Raw genomic sequence first — 10,421 nt, 5'->3', positions numbered from 1 at the left:
TTTCACATTGTCCTGGCTTTACACAAAGTAGCATGCTAAACGCTCATTCATTTATCACATGATAAAGACACATCTATAAGTGTCCATCAGTGAGTCATCTATTTCCGTAAGAAGTGGTAGTACTGGTTGACTTGACTCTAGAATTAGACGGCATGGGCAGTCCTGGCATGAATTATCCAGAACGTATGCACCCTAACTGCAGCTTATCAGCAAGCTGTGAATAGAATATTTCAAAAGCGCAATCGTCGGTCAGTTAAGGCTGAATTCCATTTATACATTAACTCTTGAGGTCTCTCTTTCGTTCTGTTTCACCAAAAAGGTTCCTGTGATTCCAGTGATTTGTATTTACTAGCTTCATGCAAACAACTTTTCTTTTACAATATAACTGTGTTTAGGTGCTTGTTTGCAGACTTGTAGCCTCACAATGTCCATGTATAATCTTCTATAATCTTCATGAATGCTCGATTCTATAAACAATGAACTGGTCTCCGTCAGACAGATTTACTGTAGTACTGTGAAGTACCTTGTTGTCTTTGATTGCCTAACAAGACATATTTAGGTATTTTCTGTTCACATATCAAACAGGACCCATGCTTCCATCAAGGGTTTAAAGCAGCAATACGTTGGTTTATTCCAAAACTAGAAAGATAACTACCTAAAAACCCATGCAAAAACCTTGTAAACACCATCAATAGCTCAGTTGGCACTGATAGAAGCGTGCCCACACACTAACTGGTGTATTTTGGCAGTATAACTGGCAATGTCATGCTGTGAAAGCTTTTCTTCCACTTTTGCAGGGTGTGCAGCCCGTAACACAGAACTACATAGGGCATATCCTGGATGACTAGTGGGAAAGACACAGGTGTTTATCTGTCCTTCACATATGCTATCAAAATTAATTTGAGGATGGTACCGAAGCTGCCTATAAAACCATACCTCAAAAAGTGTCAAATTGTTGTATAGTGTTACTTTACAGTATGGTCCCAATTTTCTGTAGGCTAAGGGTAAGTCAATGTGCAGGACAGGCTTTTAATGTGGATCATTCCAAAATAGGTTTTCATTGTCATTATAATAATAATAATAATGATAATAATACAATACATTTATAATTATTGTTGTTGTTTTATTATGTACTGACTTCATGATTCCGTGCTTACCTGAGTGTTTTATGCAGTTTAATTTTAAATACAGAGAACTGCATAGTTTAGAATACAGACCTAGGCCAGCTAGAAAACCTAGTTTCAAGCAGGTGTAGCCTATACCTAACCAGAAGGCAAGACAGAGGACTTGAATAGAATCTCCAGAAGCCAACTTAGCACAGGTAAGAAATGTCCCAATGGTGTCACAAACCTTACAGATATCAAACATGAATTCTTCATTGAGGCAGAGACGTAAGAAATATTTTTGTTTTATTCTTTCAGTTGTTCTTATATTTCCGGTGCAGTCTGTTGGAAGTGGTTGCAGGCCCTCGTGTTTTTTGACGTGAAATGCCACCGGAGCTGAGGGACAAGTTTTCTGTAAAAGAAAGCCTGAAAGCACATCTCAGGTTGCATTTTCCAAATCCGGTTATCCCATTAGTCGGGGCACAGCGTGCCCTCAGACCAGTTTACCTTTGCACAAACATTGCATTTAAAAGCCACACTATTGTCCTCCTAATAGATATTGACTACCTTCTACATCCAGTGCTTCATGAGTTTGAAAGCCTTGCCCCCTGGCGCCAGAAAAAGCTTGCGTAATTACTTTTCATGGCTAAACAAATTAAGACTACATCGGGCTAAATCTAACGAGCACCTGGTCCTTGCCTGGTCCAATTTCTGATGATTGGGATGGTTCGAACATAGATCTATGGGTTCGATTGTAGCCTACCTGAAGTGCAGGGACGCCACTAGATATTCATGTTTAGGGGGGCTAAGTAATCAGTGGGGTGTGACCGGGGGATCTATAAAAATCCTGTAAACGATGGCCCACATTAAACTCAACGTACATTGTAACTTCGCTATTCGACTCGTAATAATGAACATCCAAAAATGAGAGCTGATCATATCACCATCATTTTTATTTTTAGGTAGACTTTTTTACTTCAAGTAGGCCTACTCGCTATAGGTGACGTAAAAAAATGGATGATGACACAGACAGTTGCAGTTTGGTGTTGCTAGTAATTCTAAGATGAGAGACTAGGCTACTCCTTGCAGAGCGTGTTGCAAGCCATGGTAACACTACAGTTCGAAGTCGCGAATTGTTTCTTGAATGACAATGATATCTGATAGCTTTAATTAAATGAAGCATTTTTATTTAATTTTTTTTTGGGGGGGGGGGGGCTAGACACTACTTTAAGGGGGGCTAAAACACCCAAAGTAGGCCTAGCGACGCACCTGCTGATGACCCTTCGCTGAGATTTACTGCATAGATATGATATGAAAAAGGAACAGTTTCCAAACTTGCAAAATCAAACGCACATCACATTTTATATGTATGTTAGACCAGACGGCTTCCCTAAACTAGCGACATCTCACCACGTGACAATATTCGCCATTTGTGGGGTAAAATCAATGGCAATGACATCCGAAATGCAAAATCGACCTCTAGTGGTCACCACAGATATGACGGTTGTACGGAGTGGAAAAAAAAGACCTTGACAGAAATATTTAACATCAAACAGTCAAAGCCTCGTTTCGGAAAGCACTTCAAAAACAGTCAGACGACAGTCAATTAGAATGTGTCCAGCTCTGGTTTGTCTCCAAAGCGTTAGAGACATGTCAGGGCCACGATGGCCTGGTGGAGGAGGTAGGTGAGGGGCAGGAGATGGCTGAGGATGGAAGCCTTCTGTGCACCGGAGGTTGTAATGTCTTCCGATGGGGTGGTCTGCCCATTCTCCACGGCACTGGGTTTCGTGAAGATGTAAGGGTGATCCTTCACGTAGGAGAGGGCAGAAACATCTCAAACAGGTTAGTATGAGCTCGGTTAATGAGTGTGAGACTGTAGATTGTGCTATGTGCTGTGGGTGAACAGAGACTGTGCTCACCGGGGGAGGGCATCTGAGCTGAATGGGGTTGGAAAAACTCTCCACAATGAACTTTTCTCCCTCAGCTTGGAACTGTGCAAATGAAATTGCCCAATTTTTAGCAAATGGCAGTTGAATCTCTTTGTTTTTTTCTTTCTTTCTTTCTTTCTCTCTCTCTCTCTCTCTCTCTCTCTCTCTCTCTCTCTCTCTCTCTCTCTCTCTCTCTCTCTCTATATATATATATATATATTTATATACATATATATATATAATTAACCAACCGTGACAACTATCCAATCAAACCATAACTGTATAATTTTTAAGTAATGTTCTGTTTACAGAGAGCCATTCCTCCTTAACAGTGTAAGAAAGCTATGCTATAGCTAACTTGTGGTGACCTCAGTAAATGAGTGTGACTCATAGACACGGGTGTTTCTCACCCACCATGTTGTTCCAGAGGGCCTTGGCCAGCTCCTCGTGTCCTTTCATGGTGAAGTGGAAACAGTCTGGAGTGAAGAAGCTCATGTCAATCTTCCCATTCTGAGTTTGGATGTTTAGACAGCAAGAGGAGGGAAAAGGTTGCCATTACTGCTCCAAGAAAGGTTGTTACAGTTTGATATCAAGTGACTTTGTAAACCTGACACCATAGCCTCAAAGTATTATATGAATATTTATATGGTTTATCTCAAAATAATTTAATTTGCCTGAGGCTAGTTCACATTTAATGATTATGTCAACACAAGTGAGAAACAAAGAAGGCAGAAAACTCAGGTTTCTACATGTTAATAGATAGGACATGCTGAAAATAATGACAATCTAATAATGATTGATTTTGAATTGATGCTAGTGTAATGTCTGACTTCATGTGTTATGTACAGTGCTGCCATGCCTTTTGTATGAAAGGTGGTAAATGGCCGTTATTAATGTAAACCGTGTGCTGTTCTTTGTACCGGAAGCCGAGGAGGATCAGCAAATTTGAGGAAGGGTTGAAGGACCACAGCGAAGTCACTCTTGAAGAAGCGTTCCGTGTAGAGCAGCTGCTCCAGGCGTCTCTGGGGGGACGGGGGACGGGGGACATGCAGGCGGAGATTGATTCACCAGAGCTTTCATAACCTTCTCCAGTAAGAGCTAACAGAAGTTTAATGTGCTGGTAAGTATGTGGAAAGAATAAATGAAGTATGTCATAGTGATCATGCCATCAAAGGTCCATGGTACATAACTATTATGGGGTTTATTTAGACAGTTCTTCGTCAATGTCGATCTTAATCGTATTCACTCTTTTTGTTTGATTTGCCAAACCTGGTAGAGTAACTGACTTGGTATTTTGCCGTGCATGTCTCTAAGTCAGTACTTGTCTTGGGGCACTTCTACTCCCAGCTAAATGAATGCATTAAAAAGTCTCCAATTGCTTCTTCTGAGTATGGAGTTGCCCCTGACATACCTGGAACTCCAGATTGACCGCCACCAGTTCCTTCAGATCATCTGAGCCTGTAGCTGGCTTCACTAAACAAGAGCAGAAAGACCTGCACCAAAAAAAGAACCGTAGCAAAAAATGAATTTCCAAACACGATTTGTAAATCACATAATGTGGAAATTAAACTCAAATAAAATTATTACATAAATAGATTACTATCTTTGTTTTTTGTGATGCACTAAGAAAATTACATGATTGTTGGTAGGGTGGCATACATTTCCTATACATATAAATTAATTAATATAAAAATCATATACATCCTAAGCAACACATAATAATTATCTAAGTGTGTTAAAACATACATAAGGACAGAAAGGCTGCTTTGTCATATTCCAGTGACCAGACATTTTACAGTTCCCTTTCCAGGTTAGTCATTGCCCACAGGCAAGATCAGCTCCCAGAGGAATAGAGCACTAAAACAGTCATAAAAACCTTGGCATTCTCCCCAATTGTGGACATTATATTCTACGGTGGTTGGTAAAGTGTAAAAGTGCATGAAACTGCTGACAAGGACAGAGACATCAGTGTGCACTGGCCTGAACAGTGATCATTACACTTCACACTTGAGGTTAAAGATCATCAATCATACAAAATGGCTTTTTTTCATTCTCTTACTTGCCAAGTTAGCACTGACGCCTCTGTGTGTGAGGGGCCGCTACTCAATGAAAAGTGTTTGTCATTCAGGGTGCCTGAGTCAAGCTTGTAGAAAGGTCAGATTTGACCAACAGTGATTGTTTTGGCCGGCCAGCCTAGTCCCTGTCACATGACCTGGGGTGAAAGGTCACATACCTCTGGAGCAGGCAGCCTGGGGTGGGCTTCTGCACCTCTCTCAGGGTCTCCATGGGCAGGATCTGCGCCACATTCACGATCATCCGTGGAACCTACGGGAACACACAGCTCAATATGCATTTCCACCCTGAGTCCTCTATCTGCTTCTGTCTTTCATATTTAGTTTTGTATGATGAATTTGGAACTATGCAACATCTGGTATATTTCCTGTGATGTGTTAAGTACACATGTATGTGTATTTCAGGTATATATCTACCTTACTCAATATAAATTGTGGTACATCATGAATACTTAATAATTGTGCACATTTTAGGACATCTTCAGACCACTGTGTAAATCCTCAGACATTAGACAAAACAGTGTTTTTCATTCAGGCTTCCTTTGTTTCACACATCTATCTTCTTTCAACATCAAAACAGTATCAGGCAAAGTTAAAAAAAACTTAGACAAAAAAAACAAGGCAGGATATATATATATATATATATATATATATATATATATGTGTATATTTACATATATTTTAAATAACAACGGTAGAGTCGATCTGGCAGGACCTAAAGAAATGTTCTCACCTCATTCATCAACATCTCCAAGGACACAGTCATGTAGTAGATGAAGTTTTCCACTGAAAAGAGGGACTGAGGGAATAAAGAAGAGAAATTAAATGTGCCTTTCCAGTCAGCCTAGGCCAAGGAATATTGCTGTATACTTTAGCTGCTGGCAAAGTTACTCTTGCAGTAGTAAAGGTTTCTTGAAGCTTTTTGTCTGGCGGTTGATATATAAAACAATTGAGACTGGGAAATCTTCTGAAGGCTATCCCAACCGAGGAGCTCCTGGCACACTGGATGCTGTGATTCAGCATTCATTCATTACGCAGTGGGCTTGAGGTGACTCAGCATTCATTAATCAGGAGTTGGCTTAAGGAGACTCATCATTCATTCATCACGCAGTGAACCTGAGCTGAACCTACAGCATGTGCGATGATTTGGTCTCTAAACAGAAAACGTCATGGAATCTCCCGCATGATACCATACCTTGTCTTTGCAGTAATCACAGATGTCGTTCATACCAATGAGGATGGTCAGAAGCTTCCAGTCTTCATCAAAATCTACACCCTACAGCGTCAGAGAGGCTCGGGTTAGAGCTTCAAAGAACTCCTTATTGATTGTTATTCTACCATTCCAACTACCAAAATTTTACAAAACAAATCAGAAAATGCACCATAGCCATGGCCAAATGTCCTTACCTGGTAAGTTTTCAGTGTGTCAATAAGATGTCTGACCTGTCCGGGGAGATTACTGAAGGGGAAGCATTCATTAAAGTTTAAATGCAAAAGCGAAAAACTGATTTACATTTATTACATAACCTTAACTCAATATATTTCATGCAAGTGTTTTTCAATGAAAAATTTAGATATCACATTAAACTTCACAAGGAATGGGCACTTCACCGACATATCATTTAAATATTTGAGTGTGTCCTGAAACAAGATTATGTATTCAAATGATTATCATATTTTACATGGCACATGATTTTCATTTTTAGCATTCCTTTCTGAAGACTACAGGGAAAATCTGATGAGGGCACACTGGACGAGGAAATCTGCAGACTAGCTGGTTGCCATGACAACACTCACAATGTGTTGTGTCCAGTCACAGCCAGGTTAAAGCCAGTCTCACTAAGGGGTGCTGGGGTTCCGTGGACTGTCTTAGTTGGAGCTGCACCAATCAGGTGAGGGTTGAAGAGCTTGATGATGTCTGGGGAGGAAAAAATATGACTCACCCTTCTCATATCAGACAAGCAGGTACCCTTCTTGTATTACTCAAATGTAAAAGCCTTAAAGCAGGAATAAGGAGTTCTGTTCCAAAACTAGCAAGCCAACTACCTAAAAAGTATGCAAAAATCTTGCAAACACCACCAACAGCCCAGCTGACACTAATAGAAGCTCGCCAACACTTTTGGCGGCATAGCTGGCAAGGTCATGCCGTGAAAGCTTTTCTTCCATTTTTCAGCCCAGTCCAGCCCAGTACACAGAACTACATAGGTCATATTGTGGATGGCTAGTGGGAAAGACACAGGTGTTTATCTGTCCTTAACATGACCATTTGCTATCAAAATTAATTTGAGGATGGTACCAAAACTAGTTGCCTATGAAACCATACCTCAAAAAGTGTGAAATTGTTACAAAGTTATGTCAGTTATCCGACAGTGTCAAACATCAGCCATTCTGTTAAACAATCAAAATACTAAGTTTAATAATGGATAAACACTCTATAACTTCAGTTTAATAATGGATTAACATGTCAACGCGAACGTTTGCCGATAACTTACGCCGTCCAATAATTAACACCGTTACTATAGTGTTACTGATACCGATAAACCTTAATTTTGTCAAAGCCTTCAATGCAGAATCAATGCAAACAGAAATGTAAACAAATGCATTTGTCAATTAGTTAAGTAAATGTAATGCCTTTTGTCAAAAACAAGTTAAAGGTCATGTCTCCTTTTAGAAATGTAAAGCTTTGCCTACTTTTGCCTTTGTCAGTCACCACCAGTAATGCTAAGTAAACATTTTAGACAATTACAAAGACATTTTAGAAGAGTATTCATTTCATCATCAAACATGGATTTAGTTGTCACATAAAGGGGAAAAAATCAGCTTCAAATTCCCCTTTGTGTATCTCATGGAAGCAATCCCATCCACAGAGTAAACAATATTCCTTCAGAGCTAAAAGAAAAAAGTATACTCTTCACTGCTAACACTATGCATTGTCATGCACTCTGTGTGCGCAGAGCAAAACAAATGCTTTTCTCCTCTGTCACAATCAGGAATACTGCATATTTAAAATGTACCAGGTTGGGCTGGAGACAGCTCTCTGAATGGATGCGTCAGCCTTTGACAGTGGCTTTGCAGTCTGTGAACGCACGTGTAATACAAGACTTACAAGGTGGAACTCACTTGCAAGCGTGATGACGTCCTCAAATGTACCATGACCTCCAATGCTGTTAGATCCAATAGACAATGATTACTGGACCTGCTTGGACAGGCTCTCAAAGAGGTGCAAATGAACAGCCATGAACAAACGTAAAACCACAAACCAAATTAACCCCGTCACCAAACCCAGTTTAAGACAGGCCTACAGAGCGCCAGTGGAATACAAATAAACGTAGGAAACTTTCATCGAAACCAGGGAAGATTATGGAAAGACCTAAGGAAAGTATGTTACTGTGATGATGTTATTCGGGGAGTAAATTGAAAGTGCTCACCTCCATGACACATGACGGAATTCTATAGGTATTCCGAGGACGTTAGTCGCATTGGCACCAATGGCTGTCTGCAAAGTCACAGAGGCCAGTAGATTTAGATCCATCTCAAATTCAGTTTCTGTGTTCATATGAAAACACTGCCTTCTCAGCTAGATATGGCAACAAAATATATCAAGTAAAATGGACTTAAATATATCTCCATAGTTACGCCAACCTACAGTATACCACTGTATATTATTATGTGTAACCTGTTTATTAAACCGGTAACCTTGGAAAACAATCCATCCATTACTTTAGTGGGAAGTCATTTTGAGGGCTGGTAGAGAGAGCATCCTCTCCAAAATGTTCACAGCAGTGTTCTGTGCTTCCAGCACAACAGATGGCCCGACACAGATTATGGTCATAATTATAACTCGGCAAGTTGACAACAGGAAACAAAGATGCCAGTGATAAGAGTGCTGGAGAGTCAAAGCGCCCACAAACTTGTGGGAAAAGCAAGGCATGTATGTGATGTGAACAAGCAGAGGCACACCATCAAAACACATCAAAATCACGCGCAAAAAGCATCAGCGAGTTTTACTAATGCAAGATCAGGAATATCAGCCGACAAACTCACAGTCAACGAGTCACCGAGTGCCGCAATCACTTTGATGTCTGCAGCCTTCACCAATTCCACTGCAACAAACAGAGAGAGAGAGTCATTCAGGCAGGGATGTGACACTTCCTAAGGCTCTTTAAAGCTGCCTGGCCTATTTTTGAATTCTTTTGAGAGTTGAGTAGAAATTGCTAATGAGAGCTAGATGTATACCAGCGGTGTGACACGAGTGACTCCTTTAATAAGACTGGTGAGGGACTGAAAGAGTAATCATGTCACTTCCTGCCCATAAGGGATGTTTTGAAGAATGAATCTGTAAAACTGCCTGTGCTGAACTGCCATTATTCTAAACTTAGATGAATAAGGTGGATGAGACCTGTCCGAGCTGTGAGCCTCACCTGAGGTAGGGACAGACGGGGAGGGATTCATGTCGGTGCACTGGAACTGAGGATGTTTGAAGTTCACAGGCCTAGTTTTCTCCGGAAAGTCCTGGAGAAGGCACAGCCACAGGACAGGACACGGACAGCAAAGGTTTATGTGCCACTCTTTTGAGTCTGAACAGCTCACCTAACAAATGTTAAGTAGCAATCTCACTGTAAACATCACATCCACCCCCACACCTCTGTATGTTATCTCAAGCAAGATATCGGAATGCCAACGGAATACTACATGAATCAAATCTGAGCAGAGTAGATACGGTCTGTGTCATAACTGTGTCCTCTACATCCAAGACATCAAAGTCATCTACCTGATTTTACCACCTTCCCTTTACCAGTGAGCATGACCAAAACTGGCCGATAGTACCCTTTTAAGAGCCTCTTCGGTGTTGTGCCTCAGTCCTTCTTCGTACTCCCACATCCAATCGCTGCCTTAGAAAAAAGGGAAAGGCATCCTTAATTCCTCTTCATCCCTGTGTATTCCAACAAACACATGCCAACATGGCAGGAGCCAACGCTTCCCATGACACTGAGCACAGTTGATGGCCTCAGTGGCAGAGAATGAGGTCTTTCAAACATGGCTTCCTTCATCCATACTGACACCCATAATCCTCTGGTTCGCTTCTAGGGGCCATGTTTGGAGAGGGGTTTTTGTTTAGATTCTATTGGTCCCACAAAGCTCCAAAAATGCAGGTGCACACAACGGTACAGGCTCACACACACAAGCGTACGGGAGCACACGACTGCATTTTGTCAAAAACCCCCCTCGACTCCATATGTGGTTAAAAAAAAAAAAAAAACACAAGCTCACACACATGCACACACACACACTGCAAGCGCAATACCAAATATGTGACT

The sequence above is a fragment of the Sprattus sprattus genome (genome assembly GCF_963457725.1).
Source record: "Sprattus sprattus genome assembly, chromosome: 2".
In the NCBI taxonomy this organism is placed as follows: domain Eukaryota; kingdom Metazoa; phylum Chordata; class Actinopteri; order Clupeiformes; family Clupeidae; genus Sprattus; species Sprattus sprattus.
Note: the sequence above shows the minus strand (reverse complement) of the source record.